The sequence below is a fragment of the Dama dama genome, chromosome 8, assembly GCF_033118175.1.
Source record: "Dama dama isolate Ldn47 chromosome 8, ASM3311817v1, whole genome shotgun sequence".
Taxonomy (NCBI): Eukaryota; Metazoa; Chordata; class Mammalia; order Artiodactyla; family Cervidae; genus Dama; species Dama dama.
In genome coordinates, this window is record NC_083688.1 from 50,907,954 (window position 1) to 50,927,928 (window position 19,975).

A 19,975-nucleotide genomic window follows, 5' to 3' on the forward strand; every position below is an offset into this window, starting at 1 on the left:
CTTGACTCCTGAGAAAACTGTATGCAGGTCAAGAAGCAACAGTTAGAACTGGACATGGAACAGACTGGTTTCAAATAGGAAAAGGAGTACGTCAAGGCTGTATATTGTCACCCTGCTTATTTAACTTATCTGCAGAGTACCTCAAGAGAAATGCCAGGAGGGATGAAGCACAAGCTGGAGTCAAGATTGCTGGGAGAAATATCAGGAACCTCAGATACCCAGATGACACCACTCTTATGGCAGAATGGAAAGAGGAATTAAAGAGCCTCTTGATGAAAGTGAAAAAGGAGAGTGAAAAAGCTGGATTAAAACTCAACAATCCAAAAACAAAGATCATGCCATCCTATTCCATCACTTCATGGCAAATAGATGGGGAAAGAGTGGAAACAGTGACAGACTTTATATTCTTGGGCTCCAGAATCACTGCAGATAGTGAATGCCACCATGAAATTAAAAGATGCTTGCTCCTTGCAAGAAAAACAATGAGAAACCTAGACAATACATTAAAAAAGCAGAGACATTACTTTGCCGACAAAGGTCTGTCTAGTCAAAGCTATGGTTTTTCCAGTGGTCATGTATGGATGTGAGAGTTGGATTATAAAGGAAGCTGAGCAATGAAGAATTGATGCTTTTGAAGTGTGGTGTTGGAGAAGACTCTTGAAAGTCCCTTGGACTGCAAGAAGTTCAAACCAATCAATTAATCAGTCCTGAATATTCACTGGAAGGACTGATGCTGAAGTCAAAGCTCCAATGCTTTGGCCACCTGATGTGAAGAGCCAACTTGTTGGAAAAGACCCTGATGCTGGAAAAGATTGAAGATGGGAAGAGAAGGGGATGACAGAGGATGAAATGGTTGGATGGCATCACCGCCTCTATGGACCTGAGTTTGAGCAAGCTCCAGCAGATGGTGAAGGATAGGGAGGCCTGGCATTCTGCAGTCCATTGGGTCACAAAGAGTCAGACACAACTGAGTGACTGAACAGCAAATTTAATGCCACTAGTACATGCTTGTCCCTAAGTACTATCAATGGAAAGAGGTGAAACATATATAAATAAACTCTATCTCTATATCTGTCTGTCTATCCTATTTACTTATCTGTCCATAGAAAGAGACAATCTTTTTATTTATAGTGGTTTTATCCTACAAAGTGGCCACAAACACTGATTTAGTGAATACTGAGTCATTGTTCTTAGGAGAAACACAGAGTTAGATTCCTACAAGCCCCTACCAATTCCTACAGGTTACAACACTTCCATCCACTGATCAATATATAACCTTGTTAATGTGGATGTGTGTTTAAAGACACCATATATCGCAAATAATTAATTTTATATGGTATTTGTTTGTAATAAAGAAATGAAGAGTCATGAAAAAGTTACCGTTTTCCTGGGTAATGAGGATTCTCCCACGGCTCAGTTGGTAAAGAATCGCCTGCAATGCAGGAGAGACAGGAGTCGTGGGTTCGATCTCTGCATCAGGAAGATCCCCTGATGGAGGAAATGGCACCCCATTCCAGCATTCTTGCCTGAAAAACTCCGTGGACAGCCAGGCCTGGCAGGCTACAGCCCAAAGGGTTGTAAAAGTCAGACACAATGTGTGACTATACACATACACACATGCAACCCTGGATAATGGTTTCTTCGACTCTTAGCCGCACAATAATGCCTTGCGCTGTGCTTTATCACTCATCTTTATATCTTTAGCATCACTTCATCACCTGCTATTTTACTTTAGCACTTTGCAGAGCTGCTTCACATGCAAGTGGGCAATTTCCTTTTTTTTTTTTTTTTTTGAATGTACACCATTGTTGGTTCATTAATACTAAACCTGCAGCCAACAGCACTATAACCTATGTCAGAGTGAAGCTTGTTTAGCATATGCATTTTCTCTGTAAGGGGCACTGAAGCTTTCTTGTGCTTGGGTGCACTATAGTGCATGCAGCCCCGCACACAGGAGCGATTCTCAGCATCGACATCACCGAGGAGAACAGACAAATGTGGGGAAAACGGCACTAACTGCTCCACAAGCAGTAACTTGTGTTCAGCATGAGAGCTGCAACGTGGGAGCAGGGTGTCCTTGTTCAGCCTCAGCTGAGAACAGGTGCCCTGGGCAATTCCAGTTTTTCACCACACTGTACATGTCTGCAAATGACTGTAAAAACACTGTAGCTATTGATTTTGGGATTGAAAATATATTTTTTAAGTGGGTAAATTGACAGATATGAACTCAGAATAATAAGAATTGATTGCATATTATATAAAACACATGAAATAAGCACATATGAAATATACAAAGTATATGTATAGTACTGCTTAATGCATAAATGTGTATTATAAAATATTTTAAAATAAATTAGTATTTTATATATTAATATAAATATATTATATATTAATATAAAACAAAATTATATTGATGATATATGTTACATAAACTATATACAATGTATTTAGAGTGATACACATATACATACTCTCGTATATATATGTATAAAGAAAGAAAGAAAGTGAAGTTGCTCAGTCGTGTCCGACTCTTTGCGACCCCATGGACTGTAGCCTACCAGGCTTCTCTGTCCTTGGGATTTTCCAGGCAAGAATACTGGAGTGGATTGCTATTTTCCTTCTCTGGGAGATCTTCCTGACACAGGGATTGAACCCAAGTCTCCCGCATTGTAAGCAGATGCTTTACAGTCTGAGTCACCAGGGAAGTCATATATATGTTTATTTCTGTCTAAACTTCTCTCTCTGCATTTCCTTGTAGGTATGTAGATACATATGTAGATATATAGATGAGTATGGATATGTAAGCAGATACTTAGATGTATATATACAATTGACTCGAACAAGGCACAGGTCAGCTTACACGTGGGTATTTTTCAACAGTAAATACTACCATCCTGCACTATTCATAGTTGGCTGAATCCACAAATGCAGAAAAAACTCAGATACAGAGGACTTACTAAAAGTTATACTGAAACTAACCCCCAAGTTGTTCAGCGTCAGCTGTGGAGATAGAAATGGAGCTAGAGAAAGAGATAGAAAGATGGATGTCATACTGATACCTTAATCTCCACCCCAGTGCTGGAGGATACATCTTTCCTCTCTCTCTTTGCAGCTCTTTCCAAACATGAAATATGGCTCCCTCTATCCTCAGTATGTCCATTCCTTTGCTCAAAGTCTAAAATATATAGAAAATAGTCTCACTATTGCTAACATAAAACACTGCACCATGCAGACCTACTTACTAGTATTAATATCCATCTAAAATTCTTGTGCTAGTGGTAAAGAACCCTCCTGCCAGGGCAGGAGTTGTAAGAGAGGCGAATTCCATCCCTGGGTTAGGAAGATCTCCTGGAGGAGCTGTTGGCAACTCACTGTAGCATTCTTGCCTGGAGAATCCCCATGGGCAGAGGAGCCCGCTGACTGTAGTCCTACAGTCCTACAGTCCATAGGGTGTCAAAGAGTTGGACCCGACTGAAGCAGCTTAGCATGCACACACAATTTTATATTAGGTACATTTATACAAATTTAAATGACAAACTTGGACATTTAAAGTGAACATTCCATGGGAGAAGGCGAGGGTGGGATGTTTGGGGAGAACAGCATCGAAACATGTATATTATCTATAGTGAAACAGATCACCAGCCCAGGTTGGATGCATGAGACAAGTGCTCCGGCCTGGTGCACCGGGAAGACTCAGAGGGATGGGGTGGAGAGAGAGGTGGGAGGGGGGATTGGGATGGAAATACATGTAAATCCATGGCTGATTCATGTCAATGTATGACAAAACCCACTACAATATTGTAAAGTAATTAGCCTCCAACTAATAAGAATAAATGAAAAAAAATAAAATAAAATAAAGTGAACATTCCAAGTTTGTGAAAAAAAGTACACATTTGTTAAGTCTTAAAAGTTTGGATTCACACTATGCTACCTATAATAAACCCCCGATACTCTTTAATATCTAAAGACTTCTGAAACTAAAAATAATAATAATAAAACAAAGATAACTTTGAATAGTAATTCCTATAAAGGCTTAAAGTCATTTTTGAATTGGTGCTGAAATAACAAAGTAAGACAATTAAGAAAGCTAAATAGGTGTTAGCACATCAGACTTTAAAGGGTCAACCATTATTAGGAGGAAAAAAAAAATCTGGGAACTAACAGTATCCTTAACAGAAAAACTTAGTTTTTAAAATAAGATTTATTTTTCTGAAATAAAATGTAATTTTTAACCATTAAGAAAAACTATGAATATTCAAAAAAAACTCCCAGTCATAGATACTTACTGCTAACATGTAAGTTGTAGCTTACTGGCAAAGAGCATTTTAAAGTCATAAATTCATATTTTCAATACTGCATTCATATTTTCAATACTGCTATTTGTTAGCAATATGACATTTGTTAGCAATATGATAATAATATGACATCATTATTTAATCTCAACAAGCCATGGTTTTATAAAATATAAAAAAATTCAATATCTAAATTTCATAACTGTATTAATTAACACCCTGTCTTTAATATACCACAAAGCACACATTACTTATAATAGAATTTGATAAAAGGCAGCTTAATATATAAAATCATGGTCTTGGTGTATACATAGTATTCTATCCTGGATTTTTCCTCATTGTTATATGTTAAACATTTCATTTAGTCATGGAAAATATCTGAAACATGACTTTTAGTGGATTCCTAATATTCTAGTATATGCATGTACTACAAATTATTCAACTTCTGCAATTGTTGGGAAATGATGCTTTTAAAATACTGGAGTGATTCAATGTGCATCCTAGTATATTCATTCTCTCTTATTCCATAAATGCCTAATGAGTTGAGTGATCATATGTACTGAGCTTGGTGCTAGGTGTACAATGTATATGAAAAGAACAAAATCTCTGCCTTCATGACATGTACAGTCTACTGGAGAAGATATATAGTAGGCAAAGAAACAATTACAAAATGTGACACATGCTATACACCAATGAGTGGAGCTAAAAGTAACCTCTTTCTCTCTGTTCATCTTTTTCTTCATCTGTCTATTAATCTATGTGACAGTGGCTAGGGAAGGATATTTGAAAGATTCAAACTTTATCTAATAGTGAATTTTCAAAAGGGGTCAACATGCAAGATACCAGGGAAAGAACATTCCTGGTCATGGAAATACTATGTATAAATATTCTATTGTAAGAAAAATTTTGTATATTTTAGGAAGCCAGAGATGGCCTCCTATATGTCTGAAGCATAAAGGTGAGGGTGGAGAGCTAAGGGCTACACAGTTGTGTCAAATAAGTTAAACAAGCACTGAGTAAACTTATATCAGAGCTCAAATTGAGTCATTCTCCCTCTTTTCCTTTTGACTTTACCCACTTAGAGTAACCTCTTTCCCTTGCTGAAAACTTCAGTATCCATCCTCTCTTAATTGTTAGGTTATGTCACAATCAAGATGTCAGTTTAGTTACTAGACAGCATACAAGACTTTTTTCAAACCACAATATTTAAGTTAATACTAAATGGTTTCCCTTCCCTAAACTCAGGCTACTTTACTTTAGACCGAAAGCCTATAACTGCTGCTTCCCTGGTGACTTAAATGAATAAAGAATCTGCTTGCAATGCAGAAGACCCAGGTTCAATCCCTGCTTCAGAAAGATCCGCTGGAGAAGTGAATGGCTACTCATGCCAGTATTCTTGCCTGGAGAATTCCATGGACAGAGGAGCCTGGCAGGCTATAGTCCATGGGGTCACAAAGAATCAGACACAACTGAGCAATTAACATCTGTAACTGCTGAAAGCTGCTTTCCAACAGAAGAGGGAGTAGGGTTGGAGAACCCTGATCTCCTCTCAGTCTGATCACCAGCATTGTTACCCTTGACCAGAAGGATTTTGTTGGCAGTTTGTCCTTTATCCTGGAGATAGCTCAATGCCCTTCTTCCTCTCTGTCCACACTGCAGGTTTTACTGTTGGGTGTCCCAAGGCTGCTCCTTCACTATGACTCTCTCTTGGTGGTCCACAGCTCCTCCCAACAGCACTGACCATTCCTTCACCTCACAGCCTCCAAGAAGCAGAGCAGGTGCTCACTTGTCAGCCATAGAAGCAGCCAGGCCTTTGCTTGTTTTCTAGATTTCTCATGTCAAGATCAACACCTCATGCCTCTGTCTAAATTCAAAAGAATAAACTATGTTTCTCCCCCAGGCCTTAGATAAAACACAAACATAATTCTCCAACTGCTATATTTCAGTCAAGTGAACAATATTCTTCCCTGAATGAACCAACTAAAATCCTAAAATCCTTAGATGCCATCCTCCATCTTCTCCCATTTATTCTTCACCATATCTTTAAATTCAGCCTCTTAGAAACATTCATTGACATCATTAATATCTACTGCATGCCAGCACCCTTCTCCTATATCAAAGCAAGAGCTTCCTAACCAGTCTATTTCTACTAGCATTGCCCACATGTAATACTGTTTCTTCTGTCTGCTATTGGAATTTTTTTATTTCAAATCTATTATGTAGGTCCTATAAGTTTTTCCAATGCCTGGTAAAGTCTCTGATTCAGAGACCCTCAGAGTTAGTCCTAGCTCCCAAATCCTTCACAAGAATCACATTGCCTCAGTTAGAGTGGCTCTCAGTTCTGAGGACAGTAGATGCATGGTAAAAGATTTCAATAAATAGTAGCTTTCTATTTTCTACTATTCTATGTGGGTGCTTTATTTTACTAGTTTGCTTTCTAACTTATGAAATAGAACAGATTAATTTCATAAATACAAATGAATTCTAATATATGAATATATCTTTTGTAAAAGCAACATTGCCAGGAAAAAGCTATTGTTATTGACAGTAATATAAGAAATAAGAGAAGATTGTTTAGTTTTTCTTCAAGCAAGGGATGTGTGTGAATTTTTATAAGAACCCATAATTACCATGAATGAATAAAAATAGTGGCATGCTCTTGAAAATGTCAACACTCTTAACACTTAAATCTGTACATTGTACAGAACTGCTAGTGCCTCAGCTCTGATATTAAAAAATCAGTTTATGAGAAGTTAGAAAATCTGTTTTTACACTGGTTATAATTGCATATTTACCTGTTAAGATCGTTAGATTCCCTAAGGAACAGTTCTAGTATTGCATGTTATAGACTGGATGAAAATGGCATTAGAGAATTAAAAAACAAATTGAAGGTGTTTTCTAAGGCTTCAAATGTTCCTGACAAAAGTACTTTACAATGAATAATTCTGAGTCTGGAATCACCATGGGTTTTAGTATCATGTTAGAATGCATTTTTTCAGTTCAGTTCAGTCGCTCAGTCATTTCCTACCTCTTTGCAACCCCACTAGGCTTCCCTGTCCATCACCAACTCCCAGAGCTTGCTGAAACGCACATCCATCAAGTCAGTGAAGCCATTCAACCATCTCATCCTCTGTTGTCCCCATCTCCTGCCTTCAATCTTTCCCAGCATCAGGATCTCTTCCGATAAATCAGTTCTTTGCATCAGGTGGCCAAAGTATTGTAGCTTCAGCTTCAGCATCAGTCCTTTCAATGAATATTCAGGACTCATTTCCTTTAGGATGGACTGCTTGGATCTCCTTGCAGTCCAAGGGACTCTCAAGAGTCTTCTCCAACATCAAAGTTCAAAAGCATCAATTCTTTAGCACTCAGCTTTCTTTATAGTCCAACTCTCACATACATACATGACTACTGGAAAAGCCATAGCTTTGACTGGATGGACCTTTGTCAGCAAAGTAATGTCTATGCTTTTTACTATGCTATCTAGGTCGGTCATAGCTTTTTTTCCAAGGAGCAAGTGTCTTTTGATTTCATGGCTGCAGTCACCATCTGCAGTGATTTTGGAGCCCAAACAAATAAAGTCTGTCTTTATTTCCATTGTTTTTCCATCTATCTGCCGTGGAGTGATGGGACCCCAAGCCATGATCTTAGTTTTTTGAGTGAGTTTTAAGCCAGCTTTTTCACTCTCTTCTTTCACTTTCATCAAGAAGTGCTTTAGTTTCTCTTCCCGTTCTGCCATAAGAATGGGGCCATCTGCATATCTGAGGTTACTGATATTTCTCCTAGCAATCTTGATTCCAGCTTGTGCCCTATCCATTCTGGCATTTCTCATGATGTACTCTGCATATAAGTTAAATAAGCAGAGTGACAGTATATAGCCTTGACATACTCATTTCCCAATTTGGAACCAGCCTGTTGTTCCATGTCCAGTTCTAACTGTTGTTTCTTGACTTTCATACAGTTTTCTTAGGAGTGAGGTAAGGTAGTCTGGTATTCTCATCTCTTGAAAAATTTTCCACAGTTGTTGTGATTGACACAGTCAATTTGGCATAATCAGTAAAGCATAAGTAGATGTTTTTCTGGGACTCTCTTGCTGTTTGATGATTGAATGGATGTTGGAAGTTTGATCTCTTGCTCCTCTGCCTTTTCTAAATCTAGCTTGAGCATCTGGAAGTTCACAGTTCATGTACTGTTAAAACCTGGTTTAGAGAATTTTGAGCATTACTTTGCTGGCGTGTGAGATGAGAGCAACTGTGTAGTTGTTTGAACATTCTGAAAGTATTGCCCTTCTTTGGGATTGGAATGAAACTGACCTTTCCAGTCTTGTTGCCACCGCTGAGTTTTCCAGATTCGCTGGCATATTGAGTGCAGCACTTTAACAGCATTATCTTTTAGGATTTAAAATAGCTCAACTGGAATTCCATCACCTCCACTAGTTTTGTTTGTAGTGATGGTTCCTAAAGTCCACTTGACTTCACACTCCAGGATGTCTGGCTCTAGGTGAGTGATCATACCATTGTGGTTACCTAAGTCATGAAGATCTTTTTTGTATAGTTCTTCTGTGTATTCTTGCCACCTCTTAATATATTCTGTTTATGTTAGGTACATACCATTTATGTTCTTTATTGTGCTCATCTTTGCATGAAATGTTCCCTTGGTGTCTCTAATTTTCTTGACGAGATCTCTAATCTTTCCCATTCTATTGTTTTCCTCTATTTCTTCACATTGATCACTGAGGAAGGCTTTCTTCTCTCTCTTTGCTATTCTTTGGAACTCTGCTTTCAAATATGTATACTTTTCCTTTTCTCCTTTGCCTTTAGCTTGCCTTCTTTTCTCTTCTATCTGTAAGGCCTCCTCAGACAACCATTTTGCTTTTTTGCATTTCTTTTCCTTGGGGATGATCTTGATCACTGTCTTCTGTACAATGTTATGAACCTCCATCCATAGTTCTTCAGACACTCTGTCTATCAGATATAATCCCTTAAATCTTTTCGTCACTTCCCCTTATAATTGTAAGGGATCATGTTAGAATTGCTATCATGTTAAAATTCATTTTTTATCCCTGAATATATATAAAGGTTTTTCAAAATGCAACATATATTCAGACACAGGTAACTTTAAGACACAACTAAAGCCAATTATAGTGATCTCTCAAAACTAAAATATTCTTAGGGAACATGTTCTGAAATATTTTTAACTGTATGTTGCTATGACAAAAGGCTGGTTCAGCAGGATTTTCTGTTTGTTTTGTCTTTTGTTTTTTTTTTTCATTGACCTCCTTTAAGCCACACATTTTTACATGAGTTTTCCATCTGGCAGTCTCTTTCATTCTTTGCATGGCACAGACCCAAAGCCGGTGTTTTAATTTCAAAGTGTGGCATGCTTACTGTTGCATCCTATAAATCCTTTCCTCTTTATAGATACAACTGTCCTTTATGTGTGCTTAGTCTTTCAGTCATGTCTGACTTATTGCAACCCCGTGGACTGTAACCCACCAGGATTCTCCAGGCAAGAATACTGGAGTGGATTGCCATTCCCTTCTCCAGTGGATCTTCCCGACTCAGGATCTAACTTGGGTCCTGCATTGCAGGTGGATTCTTTACCATCTCAGCTACCGAGGAAGCCTGAAACTATCCTTAGAAAGCTAGTCTTAGAAAAGCATCAGTAATGGAACAGGGATTCTAACTTTTCTGCTTAATGTCCATATTCCATGTATCTCATAATGGATACTGTTTTCTATTTCACAAGCTTATTTTTTCAAAGTTAGTGTATCAATCCTTCAGTGACAAAATATTAAATATTATAAGATAATCTATTCTAACTTAGAAAGCTAGAAAAAAATGAGACATTGCACCCTTGCATTCAGAAACAGGATGTCGTTTTTCAGTCACTAAGTCATGTCTGACTTTTTGCGACCCCATGGACTGTAGCATGCCAAGCTTCCCTAGCCATCACCATCTCCCGGAGCTTGCTCAAACTCACGTCCATTGAGTTGGGGATGCCATCCAAACCATCTCATCTTCTGTGGTCCCCTTGCTCAAACTCACATCCATCGAGTTGGTGATGCCATCCAACGATCTCACCCTCTGCTGCCCCGCCTCCCGTCTTCAGTCTTTCCCCACACCAGGGTTTTTTTCCAATGAGTTGGCTCTTTGATCTGGTGGCCAGAGTATGCATGTTTACAAGAAATTTGCTTTTTCCTAATAGTTAAGCTGTGGGTGGGGTACCTTAACAGAATCAACAAGGTTTCTAGTTTGTCCTTAGGTAATCATTTCCACATATTTGGCTTTATTGGTACAATTTAGGGTAATCTTGCTGTCACACTATCATATATGTACATATATATATATATATATATATACACACACACACACACACACATGTATTTGTGTATATATGTATATATATATATATATATATATATATATACACACATATATTTGTGTGTGTGTGTGTATAATGTTCATGGAGCTTCCCTGGTAGCTCAGTTGGTGAAGAAAGAATCTACCTGTAATCCAGGAGACCCCAGTTTGATTTCTGGGTCAGGAAGATCCCTTGGAAAAGGGATAGACTACCCACTCCAGTATTCATGAGCTTCCCTGGTGGCTCAGATGATAAATAATCCGCCTGCAATGTGGGAGCCCTGGATTTGATCCTTGGGTTGGGAAAATCACTTGGAGGAAAGCAAGGCAACCCATTCCAGTATACTCACCTGGAGAATCTCCATGGACAAAGGATCTTGGTGGGCTACAGTCCATGGGGTCACAAAGATTTATATATGACTGAGTGACTAAGCACATTATATGTGTGCATAAATATAATTAATAATCATATTTCAGTATTAAATTGTGGAATAAGTAACAGCCAAGTTGATTACAAGTTTTATGAAGCTTTTTTTGTTAATTTTTTATTTTTTGTAGTGCATATTTAAAACATATAGAGAAGCAAAGAGCACCTAATGCCTTTCAATAAGATTCAGCAACTGTTAATATTTTGCTACATTTGATACATCTAGTTTTGCTTTCACTGAAGTATTTTAAGTTATAATTCTAAAACATATCATACCAGACATAAATAATTCAGTTGAAATCTGTACAAATAAGATAATTTTAGTAACATTACCATTGTATCTTCAGATATAACAAAATAAATAATTCCCTAATGATCTAAAAACTGGTTTTAATCACATTTATTTAACCAGTTCACCAAATATCTTTTATGCTGTTTTCATTTAATGAATATCCATAATGAGCCATCATTCCTTTTGGTTGGTATATCTTTTAATTCACTTTAATCTAAAAGACAACACCTAGACAAACACTCACGGACACACATACCATTTCTTTCCTTGATGGTACTGACTTGCAGAAGAGCTCCCAGAATGTCCTACCTTCTGAATTTGTTTGAATGTTTTTACTTTAATTGTTCATTCATTATCTGAATTTACTGTAACCAGAAAGTTGAATCGAAGAGGTTGAATATTTTGGGTTAAATATTTTTTTGCAAACACATTTCAGCAGGGATGCTGTGAATTTCATATGGGAAGATGTCAGGTGGTTAAGTGAGTTAAGACAGATCACTGACTATTAATAAGGTAATAAAAGTTGGTTTCAGTCACTGAGAACAAATAATGTATGGAGTGATACTTTGGTATAACACAAATATGTCTCATAAATCTTTTAGCTAAAGGTTTAGGATCAGTGATGATCATTGTCCGAATCAGTCATTTTATTGGGGATTACAAAATGATGATTTACTAATTTTATTACTCTTTGTAAATTTAATTATTCTCATTCTATTAAAAAGATCTTTCTAGGGGAGGGTCAAATAGGGGTAAAGGACTAAGAAGTACAAACTGCAATGTATAAAATAATAAGCTACAAGAATGTATTGTACAGTGCAGGGAAATTATCCAATATTTTATAATAACTATAAATGGAATATAATCTATAATAATTTTGAATCACTATGTTGTACCCCTGAAACTGATATAATACTGTATATCAACTATGCTTTACAAGACAATGATCTTTCTTGGATCAACTATGACTATACATGTTCTACTGCAAAACAGGGTTAAAGCTTAAGTCCTTCCTTTTAAGTAGTAATTTTGAGAGTAAGTAGTTAGCATTTTAGTTACACACTTCAAATTGTAGGAATAGGCTTTTTTTGCTTTTGCTATTTTGAGTTTATTATAGACTAATGGATTTTTGCCTGTGAAATATGTTTATATCAAGAATAGTCTTTTTACTACGTGCTATTCATCTTAACTAAGCTTTTGGTTGTGGGCCCAACTTTAAATAGGCTACTTTGTCTTTTTGATACAACTCCAGTCATTTCCTTATTTTCTGGTCCAATGGAATGTTTCAGACTCACCTTATGACTTTCCTACTTTAAACATATATATAAAAAAGCAACAACAAATATCTATTTTATTAAGTATCTTAAACACAAAAGCTATAACAGCCAGATTATAGAGAAAGTCAGATTTTATGGGTAGTGCCTAAACCTTCTTTCTAAACCTGGACACCATGGTTTGCATTAACTCCCTCATAATCATTTTTCGACTAGAATTGAAATGTGAATCATTAAGAGAACAGATTTTCTTACATCATTGTAAATTCCCTGGAGTTCAGTTTTGGGTGAGACTAATAATACGTATACTCAGTATGAATTATGATAGGAAAGGCAATTGGCAACTTTTGCCCTTTTTGAATGTCAGACAGCCTTTACATAAAAATCCTACTGGTTCTTACAGCATTCTCATCCCCTGTTTTTTTTCTTTTTTCCTCACCAATGCCATTGAAAAAATGGAATAATATCTTGAACAGGTAAGTCCATAGCTTACAAACAGTTTTGAAATCATATTTTTTCTCATAAAAAAGGATAAAGGCTTAATGAGAAAATGAACTGTACTCATCTTTTCTTGAGCTTTTCTGTCTGACAGTTCTTCATATTTCTTGTTACTTTCGGTAGATTTATTAAGCCATTACTTTGCCAACAAAGGTCCATCTGGTCAGGGCTGTGGTTTTTCCAGTGGTCAGGTATGGATGTGAGAGTTGGACTGTGAAGAAAGCTGAGCACTGAAAAATTGATGCTTTTGAACTATGGTGTTGGAGAAGACTCTTGAAAGTCCCTTGGACTGCAAGGAGATCCAACCAGTCCATCCTGAAGGAGATAAGTCCTGGGTGTTCATTGGAAGGACTGATGCTGAAGCTGAAACTCCAATACTTTGGCTACCTCATGTGAAAGAAAAGACCCTGATGTTGGGAGGGATTGCGGGCAGGAGGAGAAGGGGATGGCAGAGGATGAGATGGCTGGATGGCATCACCAACTCGATGGGCATGAGTTTGAGTAAACTCCGTGAGTTGGTGATGGACAGGGAGGTCTGGCATGCTGCGATACATGGGGTTGCAAAGAGTTGGACACAACTGAGCGACTGAATTGAACTGAACTGATTAAGCTGTTTCAAGTTCTCATGTTCTTTCTCTGTAAAATGGGCATGTTAATCATATCTAATTCTCATGGTTCTTGTAAGGAATTAATGGGATGATTTAAGCCAAATATTTTATCACAATAACTAAAACAATCATTATGACAAATGTGCTCAACATAAGTGCATTGAAAAGTCAGGAGAGAGATGATAGAGGTAGAATGGACAGCCTTTTCATTCAATGATCCTAGAATTTTCAACAATCAAGTGACAAATTATGGAAGCCACTGATTGGAAAGTATGAAGGAATTGTTCACTAGAGTATATTTTCACCATGATCCCCACAACACCTATGGTAAAATCGAGGTTAAAAATTCAAGCTGCAGAATATTTAGTGACATAGAAATGTAGGAATGTTTAACCTGTTAGTTTCCAAGCTAATGTTTGCCTTCACTGTTTTCTGCCATTGTAAATTCTTAATGTAATTCTGTTCCAATTGTAGAGCATTATGGAATAAATGCATCTTACCTCAGAAAGAAAGGTATCAAATGCACAGAGAGAAGACAAAGTAAAATAAAGAGCAATTTTACCCTAAGATAAATGTAAGAATCAATACAGAGACTACATTCAATGAAATATAATGACTACATATAATTAATTTCTTACTTATACTATATTTTTCCTGCATTATGTTAAATGATGATGAGAAATAAGATTTCATACAAAAGGCAATTTAGAAAAGAAACTAAACTTCTATTTCTGTATCTCATGTTTACCATACTTTACAGCATTCTACAATTGGCTTACATTTTCATCAAAGAAAGTTTTGTTTCCTGATGAACATATTTATAATCAAATTTCATTGATAAAACTTAAAAACAAATTAGTATTTAAGAAATATCTATCTGGTTTCTGTGTGTTCCTTTGGAAAATACATGTTGAGTGCATATATTCTAATGTATTTAAAAAAAAACCTTTTCTCAACAAACAAAGACTAAAGTTAGTAAAAAGAAGGAAATAACAAAGAATAGAACAGAAGTGAATAAAAGAGACTAAAAAGAAGTACAGAAGTTCAATGAAACTGAGTTGGTTTTTTAAAAAGGTAAACAAAATTAAGAAGCCTTTTAGCTAGACTCACTAAGAAAAAAAAAAAAAGAGAAAAGTCCAAAATAAATAAAATCATAAATAAAATAAGAACTGACATTACTAACAACAGAAATACAAAGGATCATAAGAGACTAACATGTAGAATTATGCAATAACAAATTGGATAACCTAGAATAAATGGATAAAATCCTAGAAACATACAACCTTCCGAGACTGAAATATGATGAAATAGAAAATGTGAAGTAATTGAAAACCTTCCAACAAATAAAACCCCAGAACTGGATGACTTCACTGGTAGATTGTAAAAACCATTCCAGAAAGAATAATTACCAATCCTTCTCAAACTCTTTGAAAAATATAAAAAAAGAAGGCAACTCTTTTAAATTTATTTTATGAGGCAAGCATTACACTGATACAGAAACCAGACAAGGACACAGGAAGACAATTATTACAGAACAATATCTTTGGTGAACATGGATGCAAACTTCTCAACAAAATATTAGCAAACTAAGTTTAACAGTACATTTTAGTTTGCATTGAATGTTTAGTATAAACAGTTTTAGAAAGAAAGTACAGATTGTAAAAGAAAAATAATCTATTATGCCTCCTTATTTGAAATCATCTTGCTTTTTTGATGTTAATTTTGTACAATTTTGACTTTTAAATGGGGTGTGTAATTTATGCAGAGTATGCTATCATTTTTGAATACTTTATTTTTTAAAATAATTGGTTAGTTTGGGCTGTGCTGGGTCTTCACTGCTGCTCAGGCTTGTGTCTAGTTGTGGCAAGTGGGAACTGCTCTCTCGCTGCAGACAGGCTCTTTGGCAAAGCAGCTGGAGAACGTGGGCTCAGTAGCTGTGGCTCCTGGGCTTTTGAGCACAGGCTCAATAGTTGTGGCACAAGGGTTTAATTGCCCCATGGCATATTCCCCATTCCCCATTGCCCCATGGGATCTTCCAGACAAGGAATTGAACTCATGTCTCCTGCATTGACAGATGGATTCTTTACCACTGAGCCATCAAGGAACTCCCAAAGAATGATTTTTTTTTTTTTATCACACTGGAACCATGGCATTAGCAGTGGGCAGACCTTCACAATGGAATTTTGGATTCAGTTTTTAACATGTTTGAGGACTATAGGTGATTTATCTGTAGAGGGTGATGGTGGACTAATAATCTATGCACTTAAGCGGCATCGTCATTGGTGATTATTGAGATTGTGACTTGGGAGACTGGTTTGGAAGGTCATTGAGAGTATATACAAGTAAAAGGTCCAACTGAACCTTAGAAGCACAACGTAGCGCACTGGTATAAAATCAGAAAGTCTCATGCTGGCCTTCATAGACTCTCTCCTCTTGATGAATTGCAGAGAAGATATTTCCAAATCAAGTTCAGGGTCTGATTATAAAAGTTGAGTAGCAGCACAGGAAACAAGTCTGTATTGGTGCTTGATTTCTTCTACTAAGATGTGGGGAGGAGTGGACCCTGAGACACGACATAGAGACATTTAGGCAAACAAAAAGACAAAGGTAGAAATGTAAACCTATAAATCCTACTGTAACTAACTATCTGGCAGAATCAGCTTTCCTTCCTACTGAAGAATTCAGCTTTCCTCTGTATAAGAGATTTTCAGTGGTTAAACTTTTCCATACAAAAAGATGCCTTTATTCTTAGTATTATAACTCCCCAAGCCCCACCTGCCATTTTTTCGAGAATGGAGTGATTCCAATCAGTCACACTAGTACCAGTCTACATTGAGAGATTAGACATTGAGAGCTCAGACAGAGAAAGGGTGGCTAATTTGCATCAACAGGAAACTGGGAAGCTATAATCATATGGAAAAGAATAGCCCAGGAAAAAAATATATATATAAAGCTTGTCAGTAATGGGTTGCATTTCCTTCTCCAGGGGATCTTCCCAACCCAGGGATCAAACTCAGGTCTCCCGCGTTGCTGGCAGATGCTTTACCATCTGAGCCACCAAAGAAGGCATATAAAGCTTCATTAGACTGAATTTATTAGTGAATGTCTCACACCCAAAACTCAGGTTTCAACATCTTGGTTTAATTATGATTGAGTGGCTTATTAGTCAGTTGTGTTGGTTAATCTAAGTCTTGAATCACAGTCAATGAGTTTGTCATACCTGAATTTCCTTTAAATGTTGTTAAAAGAGTCTAAGGATTAGAGAGTCGGGAATGTTGGAACTTATTTTTCTGTGTAATTTAGTCATACTTTTCTCCTACATCCTTCACAAAGTTCATTAAAAATGTACTATGAGAAGAGAGAGCTTCAAAATGCTTGCATATCTCTTCAGTATGCTGAAGCTGGTCAAGGTAGAGATTGTAATTTAACTGTTATTCCTTTTTCAATTGGAAAAAGGGAGTTCCTATTTGTGGGCCCAAGAATAAAATCAAAAGGTTCAAAAGACAGGAGAGTGACTTTATTAGTACTAAAATATAAAACATTCTCTTTTCTTTCAGTCTCTCTCAATTTATCATGTATTTTGCAAGACAATTTTAAATGCAAATTTAATTTAAAAGAGCATTGAACTCATATTCAGAATTGTAAAAAGTGTACAATTCATTTTTCATAGCTTATACATGAATATGCATTTTTGTTGTAACCAGAAGAATAGAAATACTGTGTGAAACTAATTTAATTCATTTATTTCACTTCTTGATATGCGCACATTCTGTCAAAACTCTTGACCTGTGGCTTAGTAAGGAATTAGTAAGGAAGGACTTACTAATTAAGTTAAGAAAAAAGAACAAAAAAACAGAACTGTACTTGCCTTCTCTTTCTTTCTCTGTGTCCTCATTCTCAGTGTAAGTGAATGGCCAATGCATGGGTTACCATGAGTGAGAAAGAATATGACAGGGTTTCTTGGTCTTTCGTGTTTCTCATAACTCTGTTGGTTTCTTTTTGCTTTTGAAACATGCTGGTTCAATGACAAGCTGTCAATGTTTCCCCTGACTCAGTTGTAGACAGCATAATGACCTTGAATGTGCTCTGAGTCTCATTGAACTCTCATGCATAATGGAGCCACTGGAATTCTGTGCTTAATTTTTGTTGTTCAGTCACTCAGTCATGTCCGACTCTTTGCGACCGCATGGACTGCAGCATGCCAGGCTTCCTTACCCTTCACTGTGTACTGGAGAGTGCTTATTGGGTATTGCAAACACAATATTCAAAAGAAGTGACAAGAAACAGTGCAAGACATGTGTATTGCCCAGTTTACTCTATTCACAAGAGTCCTCCAATGTCCGGTCAAACCACACACACAATAGAAGTTCACAGTTAAAATTACTAAGATTTCAAGAAAACAAAAGCAGAACATTAGATGTGGAAGCCTGCTCTACAATTTTTTGTTCCTCATGCTGAAACTGTGCACCTCAGTTTGGGACTTGAACCCACAATCTTTTAATTGAGATCATACATCTGGTCTCAGGACTTAATGAACCCCAGGTTCATGATGTAACATCATAGAAGGAATTCAGTGAGAGATCAAGTGAAAAGTAAGAAGTAGATTTATTTAGAGAGAAACGCACTCCACAGACAGAGCATGGACCATCTCAGAAGGTGAGAGGCCCTGGACTATGGTGTAGCTGGTTTTTATAGGCTGTGTAATCTCATAGGCTAATGAATGGGATGATTTTTTCAATTATTTCAAGGAAAGAATGGAGGTTTTCAGGAACTGAGCTGCTGCCCACTTTTGGACCTTTTATGTTGACCTCAGAACTGTCATGGCACAGGCGGTGTATCATTTAGCATCCTCATATATTGCAATGAGCCTGTAATGAGACTCAAGTTTTAGAAGTCAAATCTTCCACCATCTTGGACCTAGTTGGCTCCAACCAGTTTTTGTCACATTCCATGGCCATGTCATTCTTTTACTTGCTGTGCCCTGCCCTTTTCCTTCCTATTTCAATGCCACTGACCTTTCCTGAGAAAAGAGGTTTACTGTACTGATCAAGGCAGTGAAATCTCAGTTGCTGCCACACAATAACTAGGAGGAATTTCCCCCCCAGCTTTATTGAGAAATAATTACTATGTAAAAATGAGTCAGTTTAATGTGTAGTGGTGGTAGTTTAGTCACTAAGTCGTGTTTGACTCTTGCAACCACATGGATTGTAGTCTGCCAAGTTCCTCTGTCCATGGGATTCTCCAGGCAAGAATACTGGAGTGGGTTGCCATTGCCTTCTCCAGGGGATCTTTCTGACCCAGGAATCGAACCCAGGTCTCCTGCATTGCAGGCAGGTTCTTTACTGACTGATCTATGAGGGAAATTCAGTTCAATGTGTACAAAATAACAAATAAATATATTAATATTTGCATGTTGGAAAATTATCACCACCGTAACACCTCCATAATTATCATTTTCTTTATGTGTGCAGTGAGAACAACTAAGATACACTTCCTTAGCAACATTCAATACAATACTGTTAACTATATACTCTACATTAGATCTCCAGAAATTATATGCCTTATAACTGGAGGTATGTACATTTTAAACAATATCTCCTCCTTCTCCCCAGACCCCACCCCAGTTTCTGGCAATTGCCATTTTGTTCTTTGTTTCTGTAAGTTTGGTTTTATTAGATGCCACATATCAGTTCAGATCAGTTCAGTCACTCAGTCATGTCTGACGCTTTGCAACCCTATGACTGCAGCACGCCAGGCATCTCTGTCCATCATCAACTCCCAGAGTTTACTTAAGCTCATATCCATTGAGTCGGTGATGTCATCTGACCATCTCATCCTCTGTTGTCCCCTTCTCCTTCTGCCTTCGATTTTTCCCAGCATCGTCTAATCCAATGAATCAGTTCTTCTCATCATGTGGCCAGAACATTGGAGTTTCAGCTTCAGCATCAGTCCTTCCAATGAATATTCAGACTGATTCCTTTAGAATGGATCAGTTGGATCTCCTTGCATTCCAAGAGACACTCAAATGTCAAACTCCAACACTACAGTTCAAAAGCATCAATTCTTCAGTGCTCAGCTTTCTTTATAGTCCAGCTCTCACATCCGTACATGATTACTGCAAAAACAATAGCTTTGACTAGACGGACCTTTGTTGGCAAAATAATGTCTCTGCTTTTTAATATGCTGTCTAGGTTGGTCATAAGTTTTATTCCAAGGAGCAAGCTT